General features: G+C 41.9%; 1 pseudogene; it reads right to left on the reverse strand.

Moving 5' to 3' along the window:
• Window positions 1-241: 241 nt before the first annotated feature.
• Window positions 242-7,026, reverse strand: LOC121761156 (annotated as a pseudogene).
• Window positions 7,027-19,548: the final 12,522 nt, after the last annotated feature.

Below are 19,548 nucleotides of genomic sequence, written 5' to 3' on the forward strand. Positions count from 1 at the left end.
CACCACACAGCCGCTTCTAGAGTATTGGCCATTGGAGGTGTGCTTTCTACTACGCAATACAGAGTGCCTTTCAGGCATGCTGAGTTGTACGTAATGGCATGTGCCTTTTGTTGGTTGCCAATAAGTGGATCTTCGCACATAAGAGTACGAAAATCTGTTTCGTTTCCTTACCATAACGTTTAGCACGGACGTGTTTGCTATTTCACCTTGCCAAATAAAGACAGGTCATCAAGAACAAATATAGCAGTAAAATCCGCCACATTCCAATTCTATTAACCATGAGAATTCATTCTACAACTACATCCCTCAACATTGATAGCTTTTTTGGGAAGTTCAAACCTGCCATTTCTCCATTCATAGAGTAATAAATATGCAGCATATTGATCTTCCCAAACTGTGAATTAGACTTGAGATCAATATCATCTATTTTCCCAGGAGAGAAGCCAAGTTCACTTCTACGTCTTCTTTGGCTTTTCGATCAAATGGTTCATCGCCAATGTACAGATCCAGGAGTCACCGACACAACAGCTTGCTCTGGATGCATCCAGCCTCCTTCCCATCAACTGCACACATGGAAACAACAGAACCACATTACCAGGGCTTTTAAGAGATTATTTTGAGAAAATCACATTCAAGAAACCTATATAGTATCTTACTAGTTGTGCGAAGAACATAGCCCCGCTCCCTCGACAGGTCAATAATGGAGCCTTTGGGTAATTTATATTCATCTGCAGATTAAACATAACCATTGTTCTTAATCTTTCTGGGTGAAAATAAAGATTGGAATAAGCTGCTGCAATGCAAGCACAACTCAAACATGATTGATCCTACGGCAAACTTATCCTATGCAGAAGATCAATCTAAATCAGTTCTATAAGGCGAGTGACGCGACAAACATATTAAACATACGTATAAATACCCTACTTTAAAAATCAACGAACAAAACGAGTAGATGAAAACAGTAGGTAACCTTTGTAGCAATTCCTTTGTATCTGATCCGCCAAACTTGTGTAGTCTGGTGCCTACGGACTCTTCAAAAGCACTGCGAACAGAATGAATGCTCAATCGTCCATACACGATCTGCAGCCTAATAGTCATGCCAACATCACACTCCATAAGATCCTCCTTCAACTTGTCGTTTCCCTTCAATTCAGCAGCAGATACATCTCTATATTTCTCACTAAGAAACTTGTTCACATCAGCATATACACCTATACACAAGGTAACAACAGAGCCAATAATCAAGAGCAAGTAAATTGAAGAACATTGCCCTAAATCAGTAATGTCATCCAATTAAGAAATTACACTATTTCGATTTTCAATTCCAATTGGAAACCTGAATAAATGATTCAAACTATAGTGAATTTCATAATGCAATATATATGAGCAGTAATTCGAAGAATGATGGATGAAAAAACAGTACCAAAAGCGTAGACATCGATGTTTTTCAACCCTAGAATTGCTTTTTCTCGGCAGCCCGATTCCGAGAAGGCGGTGGGAATCTCTGATAACAGAAGGAAATGAGGCTCCAGTCCTGGGCTCAGCGACCGGAGAGGAGTTTGCGGAGAGGGAGAGAGAGCCCCAGAGACCTCTGTTGGAAACCAAGCAATTCAGAGCGGTTCGAACAAGGGAGTTGTCGGCAGGGGCGTAGCCTCTTGAGGAGGGTAGGGTGCAAATGCGAGTTCTTTCTATTATTGTTCTAGCCCACTAATTGAATTCCATTTTAATGAAGGAGATTAGATTTTTTCGAATGGAGGAGTGACGCATAAAAGTTATGCGTCGTTATTAATGAAACGCACAACCCTTATGCGTCTTACCCTAATGACGCATAACCCTTATGCGTCTTTCAGTCAGCTTTTAACACACAGCAGGCAGAAGCAGCGCACAGAATACAATTTCATTTCCTCTCTCGGGTTTCCGGCGATTTCCAACGTTATCTCCATAAGATCCGGTAATTTGTTCATCAATTTAGCTACATTCATCATTATTCATGTTTATTTTGCTTTCTTTTGTTAGTTTTACCCAATTTATAAAATTATGGCTTGTAGGAAAAATGTCCATAATTGTTGTTGTTTTAAATGTTTTTGATGCAGAAATCATGCAAGTATTTGTGAGTTTGTATTGGGGTGGTATAGTAGTTCAACTACCACATATGGATATTGGTTATGAACCACCTCGTGCGAGGAGCTCCATCATATTAAATTCATGTGTTTCCTATTCTGAATTTGTAGCAATGATCTGTGATGCGATGAGAATAGATATGAACCAACACACAATTGAATTATTATGGAGACAATGTATAGTCTTTGCTTCCGGTATGAGTATACATGTTCTGTGATTTGCAATGATGAAAGTGTGATGTTTATGTTCAACAATGCTCAAAATTCAAGTGGTGTATTGAATTATTTGTTGAGTATTCACCTGTGAGGAGTTCAAAAATCCCACCAGTTGTTGATTATGGTATTGGATCATCTGCGATGGTTGAACAAATGAGCTTTGATTGTGGTATTGGATCATCTGCGAGGGTGGAGCATATTAGCTTTGATCGTAGTATGAATGAGCAGAGAGATGTTGTAGATGTTGATGATGTTGGTGTTGGATTGAATGATGAGGTAGATGTTGCAGATGATCTTAGTGAGCTAAGGCCACTATTTGAGACAGAGCCAAACCTCGATCTCAGTGATGGTGATGGTAGTTCTGATGATGAGATAGTAGCATGTAAACCTGTTATGCAAGGTGAACAACCACTTCCGGAGTACAATCCTAGAGGGTTTAGATTCTTTCGTGAATTACCAAGTCATCCGTCTGGAGTATCTGATGATGTTGGTGGTAATGAACACAACCTTTTGTATTGGGATGAGAATGAGCCGCATCGGATTGTGTTGGGAACAAAATTTGATTCCTAGAACGCGTGGCCGAGTTAGAAGAAGGAGGATACTTAATCAAATGGATGTCCACGAGGAAGATGAACCGAGAGCTCCCCGCCGTTGCAGAAATTGCGGGATTGAGGGGCATGACCGAAGAAATTGCTCAGCCGGTGCTCTTCAGTAAATTCGTGGTATATATTTGCGATTGATTTGTGAATTGGAGATCTGTTATGTTTTGTATTGAAATTTATGTTGAATTGCAGGAACTGCTGACAAGAGAGGGCATGGCGTCGAGGATGAATGTTGTTGATATTTGTGTTTGGGGCTTATTTGATGGATCTTATTTGATAGTTACTATGTTTATGTATCAACATTTGTGAGATGTTGTCGACAGTTATTATGATGTTTATTATGACAGTTATTATGATTTTTATTGACTTTTGTAGACGGGTGTTATGTCTGATGAATATTGTTTCACCTTAAATATGTGACCAAAACATGTGTCAATATAAACAAAAACCAACATATGCCCTAAACTTGTTTCAACCCATCAACAATGTTCAAATATCAACATATGACCAAAAACCTTAGTCAATATAAACAAATACCAACATTTCTCCAAAACCTATTTCCCCGAAGGCGTGAACTTTGTTGGAGCTTTCCCTTTGTTCTTCCTTGTTGAAAATCCCCTTAATACATTGTGCATAGCCTTCCCAATCTTACTTGATGAACTCTTCACAGTTGGTCGTGAGGATCCCTCGGTCAGTGGTCGAAATATAACTTCATCATCTTCTTCCCCGCCCTCGTCTTCCCTGCCCTCTTCTTCCCTGCCCTCTTCTTCCCTGGCCCTCTTCTTCCCCCACAGGATCCACAAATTGATAATTTTGAAAGTATGGATCACGTCCATGTAGAACTGCATCCCAATCAGACCCACCGCCAAAGAATGAATCACATGATGCTCGTGCTCCCCATTGCGAGGGATCGTGGCTTGCACCACTCAACTGAGACAATCCTGGGGGATCGTACTCCGGATTCAAGTGCTCTGGTACCGCATACTCAGGTTGCGGCGGCGGCTGCTGCGACAACCTATGATGTCGTGTAATCCCGTGCCCACCCGTCCGGACACCCAGCAGTCCATGACGAAGAGAAGTTAGTGGGCGTGGCGGAATGACCATATTTCGCCGCTGCGAAGTTGGATACTCCATCACATCAGTATGGTCCGTCGTACGAAGGGCCTCAACAGCCATTTCCCGAATCAGCCGTAATCGAGGGTCTGTGTCATGTTCAGAGGTCAAATGCCATATCCCCTGAAGGGTCTCAACCTATATAACACAAATACAAAATCATTACAATCAATCTATACAAACTTCAAACTAAATACATTTTTATATAAAAAAACATAACATACCATTTTCTTCATAGAAGAGGCTGACTCGTTCATCCCAACAGTTGACTGTGTCACAGGTTGAACTAGGTACGACACTGTGATCCTATTGTACCACGCCATATAGCCCGGATTAATGCGACCATCCATGGTCGCCGTGGCATGGTCAAAAGTTGATTGGAATCTGTCGTGTCTCAAGTCCCATTCATCAATGAAGAACTTATGTACCTTAGCCCAATCAGCGCCCTTCCTCCCACGGCGGTGACTTTTACTCAAATGTCCTGCATTATGTAGCATCCTATCACAGTACTGAGGAATACGCTGGTAGCGGTTAAATTATCGGCAAACGCATCCAGCCTCGTGTGCCTCGACAAATGACCAGCACACCAAATAAATGTCGCACAAGAAGGATGCATTCGAATCAATGCAGTAATCAAGCAGGATACAATCTGCATACGGTGTCCACAGAAACTATAAAAACATAATATAAATAAATCACAATTAATTTCATACTATAGTAAATTCATTAACTAAGACAACAAAAATAAATTTCACCTGGCCGGGACGAATCAGTGATAATTGATCACGATAATGAGCTACTGAATGTCGGGGAGCATTTCCAATTTCAGTAACTCCGTGCCACCTAAACATAATATTAATGTCAAAAGTTACCAAAATAATACATAACTAAGTGAGTTAATGTAAAAAAAACATTACTTGGCTCCACACGGGGTATACGGCGTGTGCATAGGCGATATCAAGAAGGCTGGCCTCAATGTAGGCATTCTTTCTCACGCCCACAACTGCAAAAGAACCATAGGTCCACCCACATCTCTTTTCTGTCTGCCTACAGAAGCCTCGCACAGATAATGATACAGAAATGCTAAAGCAACACTACCCCAACTGATATTAGCCACTTCTTCCAGATCGTCAAAGGCATTTAACCACATAAAGGGGACCTTGCACCCTGTGGTGTCCGGTATAATAAGCCCCCCTAACAAGATCAGAGCATGTATACATGCTCTTTGGATGTATGCATACTCATGCAGCCCATCACCCAAAGGTATCGTCGCTTGGTGGATCAGAGATGTCATCAACAAACCACCCTGCTTCGTTTCTGTTTCTGCGTCAGGTATCCATCCCAACAAATCTCGACACTTGCTGGGCCAATCTTCATATCCAATAGAGTAGTCACGGCCAGTGAAAACACAACCGTCTGCTCTCAAACCCCACAGGCTTTGCACATCCTGTAAGGTTACGGTAACTTCTCCAACTGGTGGGTGGAAACAATGTGTCTCAGGCCTCCAACGCTCGATCAAGCAGTTATAAGCTCATTGTCCATCCTCATCGGCCTCCCACATTCAACCACCCCTCTGAACCCCCATACATCAAGCCAATACATCACATTTTCATGTATTGGCACTGCCCAAACCTTACTCTCCGTCCTACGAACTCTCAACACATTTGCTGTGCCATTTGCCAACAATGAGGCTGAAATGTGTTCGTTTTGGTGAAATAGTAATGATGGATCCTCAGGTCCATAACATAAATGTTGTTCGGAACTTGCAGATGCCATCTACTTCAAAACATTCACCCAAGATTCAATTTTTATCATAAAAACTGAAAAATCTAACTAAATTGCAACTTCAATTGACAACGGCAAACTATATTCCAATTTGGAGACATAATCAAGATTCAAATTAGGCAACAAAAGGGGCGCAATTACAAAAACTTAATCAACTGCTTCTACCCATTTAATTATTTGCATATGAAATACACAAATTACAGAAAATCGACCAACAAATCCATCAGTTTCATCATAAACCCTAATTTTGCTAAATTATATGCATATGAAATACACAAATTATGGAAAATTGACCAAAAACTCCATCAATTTCATCATAACCCCTAATTTCATCATAATCCCTAATTATAGGCAACAAAACAACAAAAATCGACAAAAAATCCATCAATTTCATCATAAACCCTAATTTTGCTAAATTACGGAAAACATGCACAAATTAAGCAATAAATGATGTATTTAGCCAAATTGAAGAACAATTACCGGAATAAGGTTGCAAAATGGTGGAAATTCGCCGGAAATTGCTGGGATTCGTCGGAAATTGCTACGGTTTCGTCGCTTGGTTTGCTTCGCTGCTTCTGCTCTGTTTGTTTCTGAGATGCTTCTGCCTGTTTTTAAAACACGACGGAAGACGCATAAGCGTTATGCGTCGCTAGCGAAAGACGCATAAGCGTTATGCGTCGCTAGTGAAAGACGCATAAGTGTTATGCGTCGCTAAATAAAGACGCGTAATTCTTATGCGTCACTAAATAAAGACGCATAATGGTTATGCGTCTCTCTATTAACGATGCATAACGGTTATGCGTCACTCCCTGAGTCGGAATTCGACTAAAGAGCTTCATTAAAATGAAATTCCATTAACATGCATTACCAAAAATAAAATATTCCTGTGCAAATGCCCCCCCCCCCCCCTAAATATTTTTTTTACTATTTTCTCCTTTCAGTTTTTGCAAAATTTTCGATTTCCTTCGTAAATGCCCTCCCTCAAACTCTAAAAATTTCTAATATAATTTTGCCCATTTTGAATTAAATTCTTGGCTCCGCCCCTGATCGTCGGGGTTCTGTGAGATGGCAATGGCGGCTCTGGTGATCGACAAGGCGGCGGCGGAGGCAGTGATTGCGACGGAGAAGTTCCGCGGCGAGGCATTGGAGGGGGGCGGAGCAAACGAGAAGGGGAAACAGAATGATACCATTGTTTTACTGTGAGTTTGAGATGCTCAAGACGAATGTACTTAATCTGTTCCACTTATGTTTTAGGAGTAGTTGCTAATCTTTGGGAGTATCAAAATAGAATACTTTCTCGTAGATGTTTGATTTGGAGTTAGTGATGAAATTTTAGAAGATGTTTTGTGTTAATCAAGTACTAATATTTGATTCTATCATAAATTTTAATATGATAGATAAATGATAATGGAAGTAGTGATAGTTAAATTTGAGGTCTACATTATTAGAGCATGCGCAGTGCCGTGCCGCTGGCACGAACAAGCTCCACCGCCGCTGCGCTCGCGCCGCTGGCACGGCGCTGTTCGCTGCGAAGAGCACGTCCGTGCCAGCGAGCAGGCGACGTGGCGGCATGCGATTGGGCAACGGCATAGCCGTTGCCTTTGAATTTTTTTTATTAAAAATTCTGTATTTAATTTTTAAAAATGATAAAAAAAATATTTTCCAAATCCCAAAAATATGCCCGTTTTTTGCTCGTTTTTCTGAATTTTTTTATTTTTTTATTTTTTCCCCCAAAATCATCTATAAATACACACATTCGTCATCTATTTATCACTTCAAATCATCTCTCATTCATCTCTCATTCATAATTCTCATACAAACCTGTTCACATGTAGTATCTTACACAACATGATTATAGCCGACGAAGGACCGAGGGCGGCTAGCTTCTACAACGAGGATGAAGCCGGAAGCTCAACCGCGAGGTCTCCCCCATGCAGAGGTGTGCATACGACGGTGGGCCAGAGGATCGAGACAAGGCACACAATGCGCGATACCTGAACCCACATTGAGCTACAAGAAGACCTAATCAAACACATCTGGGCGAAATTCGGCAACGCGTAGTGGTTTTTTTAATTTTAGGATTTTAATTATGTAATTTTTAATTTTTAGGATTTTAATTATGTAATTTTAAATTTTTAGGCTTTTAATTATGTCTTTTTAAATTTATTTGTAATTTGTAATGTTATTTCAGTTTTTTAATGAATTTTCATATTATGGAAATGTTTTTATTTAATTAAATTTTAAATTGAATTGTGTCCGTCCTTGCGGAAGAGCACAACTGTGGGTGTTGTGCTCTTGCCAGAGAGCAGGCAGAAAAAGTGGGGCCGGGCCCACAACCGTGCCGCTGGCAAGAGCACGGTTGTGGATGCTCTTAATAGGTGTAGTTGAATTTCTAAAATTAGAAAATTTATAGCTAAAAACAAAATATATAATTCATACTTTTAGAGAAGGAGGAAGTATCTTTTATAGAATAAACTAAAAGCGTGACATCTTCTTTGAAACATATACTTTGAAACATCTACTTTTTAATATTACGAAATTACTCCCTCCGTTCCGTAACAGATGACACACTTGGAGATTGATACGAGATACTAGGTGATGTTGTTTTGTATGTTAGGGGGAGAGAAAAAATAATAAATCTTTATTAATGTGAGATGGAATTTTTTTCGTAAAAGAAAGTGTGACATCTTTTGTGGGACAAACTAAAAAAGAAAGTGTGACATATATTATAGGACGGAGGGAGTATAAAATAGGAAATTTTAAAAAAAGAAGATAAATTGAAATAATGTTAGTAGAAAGTGAAATTCATCTTGCGTAACAACGTGATGAAAAAAATATCTAAAAAATAGAAAATGAAACTGCTCTTTTATTTTTCTAACAAAACTATGGTCGTAAATATCGAGGGACGAGGAAGATCTTAATTCAATTATTTAATTTGATTAATTCAGAAATTTGCTTATAATCGTTTTTTTCAACAATAAAATGCTCAGCGTCAGCCCAAGTTAATGAATGGGCTATTAACTCTAAAATGTAAAAAGGCATGCATGCCCATAAACAGAGTGAGTGTGTTTCTTTTTACTTTTCTTTTTTGAAATAAGGTCCTCAATGAGCAATTAATTTGTTTTATTGTTCTATCGAATTTGGAGTAGAAATATTTCAAGAGTATACACGGTGCGACTTATATTTAAATAGAGTTTAACATATTTTATAAATGATCTTAATACTATGTATTAGAGTCGAGCTAACAAGGCGTTGGCTGTAAATTTAGGGATGCCAATCGCGCTAACATGTTTGGGCAACCCTACTCGGATTGCAGGGCTATTTGGGTGTGGGCTATTTGAGTTATGAATTTTATAGGTCGTATTTCAACTCTAACTCTAACCCGCCGAGTTTCGGGCTCTTCGGACTTAAAAATTTTCAAAAACAATCTCTTGTATCAAAATTTTACTCTATAAAATGATTTTAAATTTTAGATAATTTTTTATTCTTAGTTTTAGAATCCTATAACATCTTCAAATTTTCATAGTTTTCTTTAATAATAGTTGGAGAAAAGCATTTCATATCGATCAACTACAACATAAACAAAGATAAATTAAAATTAAATCAATTAATTTAAATTAAAGATTGTGTTCGTGTCGTTATTTTGGTATTATTCATAATTAATTCTTTAGAAAAATTTTAAATCATATCTTACAGGAATTATTATTGAAATGATAACTATATTGAGATTTTGATGAGATAGTTTTAATTTTGTCTTGATTGGCTTTGATGGTGGTAAGAAAGTAGGGGCAGATGATGTGACGATGGAATAATGAGTCGAGGTGGAATCTGAAAGTTGATAGAGTGGGATCGAGTGGAAAAGTGTAGAATTAAGATTGAAGAAGACTAATGATTGTGTCACATTAAATTAAAAAATACAAAAAACCCTAAGACTTAATATTGCTCATTAAAAGTTGCAACCCGTCGGGTCGATCCGCAACCCGTTAGGGCCAAGCCGTTTAACCCGTCAACCCATTGGGGTAACCCGTTTAATTCGTTTTGTATTCGGGTTACAAAATTACAACCCTAACCCACTAATTTTACCGGACTATTCGGACCGACCCACGAATTACGGGTTGGATTGACATCCCTAGCTGCTCTTAATACTTATATATTAGAGTCGAGCTAACAAGGTGTTGGCTGCAATACAAATCTAAGCTACCTTATTACGGGTCAACAAGTTGCTGGGCCATAAAAGCTAGCATGCAGAATTAGAAAATGGTTAATTAAGGTCCGTTTAGTACCATATAATTAAGGGTTAAATTTAAAACTGAAATTTCAGTTCCAAATTTATTGCTTGGTACCATAAAAATGATTAAATTTGAAATTGAATTTTGATTCCTCTCAATTCAACAATTTCTTAGCTATGTTAACATTTGAAATTTCAAATAGTTGTAAAATTGGTCACTGATGGAGTACGTACTAAACAAGCCCAACAGCAGTAAAGCCCCTCAGCCTAAAGCCCAAGAAAGAGTACCAGTTCGGCATGACTAAAGAGTATCAGTCCGGCATGACTAAAGAGTTCAGTTCGGCACAACCAAAGAGTTCGGCCCCAGCCTACAGCTCGGTAAAAGCCAACCAATCAAACTCTGCTCTCAGGTCGGCATCAAGCTCTACTCTCAGATCGGCAAAAGCTGCTCGGCAATAATTCAGCAGTTCGGTCTCAGTATTCGACCGAACTAGGAGATAGTGGACTCATGCAGGATTTCCACCTCCACTACACCCACGATCTATTTAGTGGTGTCAAGCAGTCGTTAACTCATGCAGGATAGTGGACCCATGCAAGATCGCCACGATCTCCACGACATCCACTACCTAGTAAATGGTGCTGCATGCCACGATCTTGGTCCTTTGTATAAATAGAACCTAGATCAGATAGATAGGGTTAGACTCTCTCGCTCTCTAGAGATCAAATATAAAATAGCAAGTCTGTATTGTAAGCTGTAGAAAACAGATCAAGCAATACAACTCTGCCCTCTTTTCTTCCCGTGGACGTAGATTTACCTCAGTAAATCGAACCACGTAAAATCTCTGTGTCGTGATCTGCATTTTCCTGCATTCATCACCATCAAAAAAATTCGCGGATTCATCACTGGCGCCGTCTGTGGGAAACAGAGAACCAAATTTGTGATAAAGCGAATTTTTGACCCTTTTTCCACCCCAAAAAAATGCATACCAGATCACATACTACCCGTAATACCGTTCGTGATAACCGTGAGGAAGCTAGTCCAGCTCGCAGGTCTGAAAAACGGCCTCGGGAGACATCTACCTCCGGTTCTCACGAAGAAGGAACAAGCCACTCCAGGAGAGATCGCACCGAGTCTTCCCAGCAGCCCGATTTAAATGAAGCTGTCAAGCTGTTCTTGGCCGAGAAGCAGGAGGAGTTCTTAACCTTCCTGCAGAAGAGCCGACAGCCGGAGAAGACAACAGCGGATTCTCCCTCCTCATCCAGACATGAAAGTCACTACCGCAGTAGTGACGTGTCTTCCAGGAGAAAGAATCCTCAACCCCGACATGTTCCTGTTCCTCCTCGGTACCGGAACCACAGGAGAACTCCATCTCCTCCGTACCGAAGAGATGTCGGGTTCGCCATGTACGGAGCATTAAAGACTCCGTTCTCGGACGATATCACCCGAACTCCTTTGCCGCGGAACTACCGAACTCCGTCGATAACCTATGACGGACTCGTGGATCCTCATGATTTCTTGGGACGCTATCAATATAACATGGCGAACCAGGGTCTCAACGAGGTCCACATGTGCAAGCTGTTCCCCGAGCTGCTCATCGGGAACGCCAGAAGGTGGTTCGACAGCCTTCCTCAAGGCAGCATTAGATCCTACCGAGATCTAATGGATGCTTTCCACAGGAGGTTCTTTCAGAAAGCGGAAGTCCGAATCACTTCGGCTCAGCTGCTTTCCATTCGTCAAGGTCGCGACGAAAGAATCAGCGACTTTATGACAAGATTCCACAAGGAATGCCTGCAAGTAGACGATCTCAACGATCTGCTTGTCATCTCGGCATTCCAAAATGGAATCCTGCCCGGAGCTCTCTACAGGAAGCTCGTTGAGTGCGGTCCGCAGACAGCTCAGGAAATGTGGGACATTGTGGACCAGTACTCCCGGGCCGATGAGGCAGACCGTCGCAAACGGTCGTTAGACAGCTCATCGTCCCGAGAAGACAGAAGGAAGCCCGATCATAGCGATCAGGGGCATCCTCGCCGGACTCCATTTGACAGAATTCAAAGGGCTCCGGTGCAAGACAGATTGGGGCCCCGTCTCAATCCTGAGAAACCGCCCGCTCAGTTCGTACCATTAAACAAGTCAAGAGCGGAAATTTTCGAACTACATTCCGATATGTTCGAAAAACCAAAGCGGATGACGAAATCAGCCGCGCGACGACCTCAGGATCAATATTGCTCCTTCCATCAAACCCACGGTCACGATACCGAGGAGTGCCGAAATTTGGCTGCAGGTATTGATGTTCTTGTGAAAACAGGAACGTTAAAAAAATACCAAAGCAAGCAGCCGAAAAAGAACAAAAGGCAGAGAGGTGCGAACTGCAATCCTCAGGATCCGAAAAGGCATGAGGATCCCGAAGACGACGACGAGCCGCAATATGATGGAGTAATCCAGACTATTGATGCTCTCCCTGCCGGGAAGACTAAGTCGTCCCTAAAAGCAGAACGCAGAGGTTCCAATCAAGAGGAGCCAACACATAAAAGGCTGAAGAAAGACGAAGTGATTACATTTTCAGATGCCGATCCCGTCCCAGCCATCTCTCCTCACCAAGACGCTATTGTCATTCAAGCCGGAGTGGCAAACAAACTGATCCACAGAGTATTTGTGGATACAGGAGCGTCAGTCAGCATTCTTTTTAAAGAATGTTTCGATAAAATGGAAGTGGATCCAGCTCGGCTCAGTCCGGCTCCACTTCCTCTGAAAAGTTTCGCCCAGGAGGACACCCGCCCTGAAGGTATTATCAGCCTTCCGATCACGGTGGGAAAAGCGCCTACAAGCTCCAATACGATGATCGAGTTCTTTGTGGTGAAAGCTCGGTCCCCGTACAACATCATCCTGGGGAGAGACTGGCTCAACACAGTTCGGGCCGTTTGCTCTACTTATCACCTCACCATCAAGATCCCCACTAAAGGTGGGATAGCGGTCATCCGAGGTGATCAAAAGAGAGCAAAAGAATGTCTGCAGATTGCGCTTAAAAGTGCCGAGCAATCAGTTCGGCACCATCAAGCATAGCAATCACAGCAACCGGAGTCAGAGGCAAGCAAGATAACCGAAGTCACTTCAGAGCCGAACTCAATGACCGTTCAGTTATGCGAAGATGATCCATCCAGGACGGTCAAGATCGGCTTCGCAGGAACGCCTCTACTCCGGGAAAAGACTATTCAGCTCCTCAAGGAGTACAAAGATGTCTTTGCATGGTCTCCGTTGGACATGACCGGAGTGCCCCCCGAGGTAATCACTCATCGGTTAAATATTGATCCTTCAATCCGGCCAGTAAAACAGAAGCAAAGACTCTTTGCGGCAGAAAGAAGCCAAGTCATCCATGACGAAGTCCGCCAATTACTAAAAGCGGATGTACTATACGAGGTGAAATATCCTTCTTGGGTAGCCAATCCTGTGATGATCAAGAAAAAAGAAGGAGGATGGCGGATGTGCATAGATTTTACCGATCTAAACAAGCACTGTCCTAAAGATTGCTATCCCCTTCCGAATATAGATAAAAAAGTAGAAGCTTTGATCGGCTTCGAAATTTTCTGTTTTCTTGATTTATACAAAGGATATCACCAAGTGTTGATGGATGAGAGTGACGCTCCGAAAACAGCTTTCATTACCGATTTCGGCATTTTCGCTTATAAAAAGATGCCATTCGGTTTAAAGAATGCCGGAGCCACTTATCAAAGGATGGTAGATAAGCTTTTTCGGCACCTAATCGGAAAACAGGTTGAAGTGTATGTCGACGACATAGTTGTCAAAAGCAAAAGCACTTCGGAGTACGAAGACAACCTCAAATCCACTCTCAACGTGCTCCGAAAAGCCAACCTCAAACTCAACCCCCAAAAATGTACCTTTTTGGTAGATTCGGGAAAGTTTCTGGGTTGTTTGGTTTCAAAGGACGGACTCAAGGCAAACCCCTCAAAAGTTCAAGTCGTTCAGAACATGGCAATGCCGAAGTCCATACATGACGTGCAAAGGCTAACCGGATGTCTAGCCGCACTGAATCGATTCCTTTCCCAAGCAGCCGAAAAGCAACTGCCGTTCTTCAAGGTGTTGAAAAAGGCACCAAAGTTCGAGTGGGGAGCCGAGCAGAAAAAGGCCTTTGACGAGCTCAAAAGTTATCTAGCCGAGCTTCCTATTCTCTCTGCTCCAACCGAAGCCGAAGTAATTTTCTTATACTTAGCGGCATCCGATCAAACCATCAGCGCGGTGCTTGTACGAGAAGAAGGCCTAAAGCAGTTTCCCATCTACTTTACAAGCCGAGCATTAAGAGGTCCAGAAACAAGGTATCAACCTCTGGAGAAAATTGCTCTGGCGTTAGTAAATGCAGCAAGGAGACTGCGGCCATACTTCTATGCTCACAAGGTATGCGTCTTAACCGATCTGCCTCTTCGGCAAGTTTTGACCAAGCCAGAAGCATCAGGCAGAATCGCCAAATGGGCCATAGAGCTGGGAGAACACTCAATCGAGTACCTACCTCGAAAAGCCATCAAGGGACAAGCCTTGGCAGACTTTCTTGCAGAGGCCAAGTTCGATCAAGCAATCCCTGTCATTGCCGAACAGAAAAATTCTGCCAATGCCGAACTAGCACAGCCCTTGGAATCCGAAGAAGAGCCGCCGGACTGCTGGAGCGGATTCGTAGATGGAGCTTCAAACAAGATGGGAAGTGGAGCTGGTATTTTACTCGTCGCTCCCGACGGACACGAGGTAACCTACTCACTTCGGTTCCTATTCCCCACTACTAATAATGAAGCCGAGTACGAAGCCCTCCTGGCCGGACTCCAGTTAGCGCAAAGTCTGCTCGTCAAATCTCTCAAAGTCCATTGTGATTCACAAGTCATAGTAAATCACATGTTGGGTACAAGTGAAGCTCGTGACGAGAGAATGAAGAAGTATTTGGACAAAGCGCAAAGCATCAGCCGAAGTTTCTCCTATTTTCGGATAATCCGCGTCCCCAGAGCGGAAAATAGCCGAGCAGATACCTTAAGTAAGTTGGCCTCAGATCCGAGCTCAAAGGCGGAAGAATTAATGCATCGAAGCATTGATGAAGCCGAGGTACATTCAGTATCCAGCTCGCCGAACTGGATGACGCCGATCTTGCAGTATCTGGATCAAGGACAATTGCCCGAGGATAAGAGAGAAGCTCGGAAGATCACGTGCCGAGCACTTCGGTACGAACTTCATGAAGGAGTCCTCTTTAGAAAGTCTTACCTCCAGCCGTTATTGCGGTGCGTAGGACCAGAAGAGACGGACTACATCCTCAGAGAAGTTCATGAAGGATCGTGCGGCAGCCACATCGGAGCTAGAGCTTTAGCTAAAAAAGTTCTAAGATGGGGATATTATTGGCCAACCTTGGTACAAGAAGCAGTGCAGCTCGTCAAGACATGCCCGAAGTGCCAAATCCATGCAAATATCCCAAGGATGCCGCAGACCGATCTATCCACTATGCAAAGCCCTTGGCCTTTCATGCAATGGGGCATAGACATAGTGGGACCACTTCCTCAAGCTCCTCGGCAAATGAAATTCCTAATCGTTGCCGTGGACTACTTTACGAAGTGGGTGGAAGCTGAACCATTAGCTACGATAACGAGCTCGAAGGCATTGGATTTCGTTTGGAAGAACATAGTGTGCCGATTTGGCATACCCCACATCCTCATCTCGGATAACGGGACTCAGTTCACCGACAAGACGTTCAAGAATTGGTGCCAAGAGCTGAATATTCAACAGCGGTTCACTTCGGTCTCTCATCCACAAGCAAACGGACAAACGGAGGTAACAAATCGTATCCTGGTGAAAGGGTTAAAAGCTCGGTTAGAACAAGCCAAAGGACAATGGGTAGAAAATCTCCCTCAAGTCCTATGGTCCTACCGAACTACACCCACAACCTCCAACGGTGAAACTCCGTACAGTCTGGTGTACGGCACTGAAGCCGTAATTCCGGTGGAGATCGGCGTACCCAGTCCCCGAACTCTAAAATTCTCAGCAGAAATGAATGACGACGGACTGAGAGCCGAGCTAGATCTTGCCGAAGAAAGAAGAGAATTGGCATGCATAAAAGCAGCCAAGTACAAGGAGCAAGTAGCCCGGTATTACAACCAAAGGGTGAAGAAGCTGCAATTTCAAGTGGGAGATCTCGTCTTGAGAAACAACGAAGTAAGCCGAGCAGAAAAGCTGGGCAAGCTCGAACCCACATGGGAAGGTCCGTATCGGGTGTCAGAAGTCCTCGGCAAAGGGTCTTACAAATTGGCTCACATGTCAGGAGAACAGGTACCCCGAACATGGCACATTTCCAACCTCAAAAAGTTCCATTTGTAAGAGACAGTCCGGTCAGTCAGTCTTGAGTCCTGTTCAGTCAATGTGCTTTATTTGGTTTACTTGGTCTTTATTTGTCTCTGTGCGTTTTGTCTGTGTGTTTTGTCTGTCTCTGTGCGTGTCGTCTCTTACAAATGTTACTGAGGTATCTTGTTCTTCGAAGGCTGATCCCCTTCTTAGAACATATACAAGCCAACGATTGTGAGTCAAAGCTTCTACAGAAGATACAAGACCACAATTCAGCTTAAACAAGCAGTTCGTCTGAAACGAGCTGCAACAAGCCAACGATTGTGAGTCAAAGCTTCTACAGAAGATACAAGACCGCAATTCAGCTTAAACAAGCAGTTCGTCTGAAACGAGCTGCAACAAGCCAACGATTGTGAGTCAAAGCTTCTACAGAAGATACAAGACCACAATTCAGCTTAAACAAGCAGTTCGTCTGAAACGAGCTGCAATAAGCCAACGATTGTGAAGTCCAAGCTTCTAAAGAGGATACAAGACCACAATTCGGCTTAAAAATCAAGCACTTCGTCTGAAACGAACTGCAACAAAAGTCCGATTCACGCGATAAAACTTGCCTGAATTAGGACAAGGGAAAGTCCGATCCACGCGATAAAACTCGCCGAATTAGGACAAGGGAAAGTCCGATCCCCAAATTAGGACAACGGAAAGTTCGATCCGAGCGATAAAACTCGCCAAATTAGGACACAAACCAAGTCCGGTCAAAGAAGAGTTCACTTCATCAGACCGAGGACAAACATCAACTTACCCCGTACCTTTATCCAGAATGCCGAAGTGATTCACTTCACTTTTCGGGGGGGGTAGTGATGGAGTACGTACTAAACAAGCCCAACAGCAGTAAAGCCCCTCAGCCTAAAGCCCAAGAAAGAGTACCAGTTCGGCATGACTAAAGAGTATCAGTCCGGCATGACTAAAGAGTTCAGTTCGGCACAACCAAAGAGTTCGGCCCCAGCCTACAGCTCGGTAAAAGCCAACCAATCAAACTCTGCTCTCAGGTCGGCATCAAGCTCTACTCTCAGATCGGCAAAAGCTGCTCGGCAATAATTCAGCAGTTCGGTCTCAGTATTCGACCGAACTAGGAGATAGTGGACTCATGCAGGATTTCCACCTCCACTACACCCACGATCTATTTAGTGGTGTCAAGCAGTCGTTAACTCATGCAGGATAGTGGACCCATGCAAGATCGCCACGATCTCCACGACATCCACTACCTAGTAAATGGTGCTGCATGCCACGATCTTGGTCCTTTGTATAAATAGAACCTAGATCAGATAGATAGGGTTAGACTCTCTCGCTCTCTAGAGATCAAATATAAAATAGCAAGTCTGTATTGTAAGCTGTAGAAAACAGATCAAGCAATACAACTCTGCCCTCTTTTCTTCCCGTGGACGTAGATTTACCTCAGTAAATCGAACCACGTAAATTCTCTGTGTCGTGATCTGCATTTTCCTGCATTCATCACCATCAAAAATTCGCGGACTCATCAGTCACCTCCGAAACACACAACACAATGCATACAAAACACACACACGCACTACATGTCCACACACACAAACAACACACTGCATAGAAATACACACACTACATTGTACGCGCATACACACACGTACTACACACATACTCTCTCTCTCTCTATCTTTTTCTCTCACACTCACACATTGCATACAATACATGCATTTGTACAAACAACTCAAAATATATTAGCACTAAATTAACTACAAGTATACAATTGAATAAAAACCAATCAACGAAGGGATCTTCAAGAATATGATTTCATTATTTTAGTTTATCAATTACTAATAGTTAGTATATCCAATAATCGACTTCAAGGTCACTAGAAAGAATCATCACACTACTTTAAGTTTCCTCTCGGACTACAGAGAAAGTAGATTACAACTCCAAATAGTTTTTAAGATCCTTGAAATGTCTCAGACTAGTAGGTTTATCCTTTTAGGGATATTAGTTATAATGTTATCAATTCTAATCTAGTACTTCCTCCCTCCCTTAGAAATAGGTCGTTTAAGGTTGACACATATTTTAATACGTAATTGGTAAAGTAAGAGAGATGAAAAAAAGTAGTTGAAATTATGTAGTGGGTGGTGGAGCTCATAAATAATACTCCATCAGTCCCTAATAATTCGTCACCATTTGACCCAGCACGGGTTTTAAGAAATGTAATAGAAATTGGGTTGAAAAAGTTGGTGGCATGTGGGTCCTACTTTTATATATTAGTTTTATAATAAAATATGGGGATATTGGCACCTAATATCATATAACTTTCAAAAAGTTGAGTTTTTCCCACGAACTTTGAAATTGACAGATAATATCACGAACTTTACCCCGAGTTTGTTATTTCCCACCAAAGAAAAAATTCTGACAAGTAATATCGTGATACGGATTTTTTTTCATAATTTCTCGACAATAACTTCAAGAGCTTCAAGTTTTTCAATCTTTGCGGATAGTTTTTCTTGAAGCACACCCTCCAAAATTATTCTTCAATCTATTAATATAGCCCAAATTTTTTTATTGGTGTGAAATAACAAACTCGGAGTAAAGTTCGTGATATTATTTGTCAATTTCAAAGTTTGTGGGACAAACCAAACCTTTTGAAAGTTCCATGATATTAGGTGCCAATATCCTTAAAATGTGAGTGTGGATGAGTTAGTGGAATATAGAGTCCACTACCAAAAATGGTAAAAGTGAAAGGTGACAAATTTTTAGGGACGAACGAAAAAGGAAATAGGTGACAAATTTTCAGGGACGGAGGGATTAAAAAAAAGAAAAAGGTTGCTATAAATGAATATGAACTATTTCTATGGGACAGACGGAAAATGAAATATGGTTTAATTCTATCGGATGGAGGGAGTATGCAGTTCCTTTCTCGATTCTGTCACACATAAATAGATCATACTCCCTCCGTTTCCTAAAAATTGAAATGACATGGGTTTTAATACAAAATTGGTAAAGTAAGATAGATAAAAAGAAAAAGTGTGTTAGTGAAAAATGAGACTCGCCTAGGGATGTCAATTGGGCTAACCCGTTCGGGTTCGGGCCAATCCACTCGGGTTGCCGGGGTATTTGGGTTATGAATTTTTGACCCTAACCCCG

The sequence above is a fragment of the Salvia splendens genome, chromosome 13, assembly GCF_004379255.2.
Source record: "Salvia splendens isolate huo1 chromosome 13, SspV2, whole genome shotgun sequence".
Classification (NCBI taxonomy): domain Eukaryota; kingdom Viridiplantae; phylum Streptophyta; class Magnoliopsida; order Lamiales; family Lamiaceae; genus Salvia; species Salvia splendens.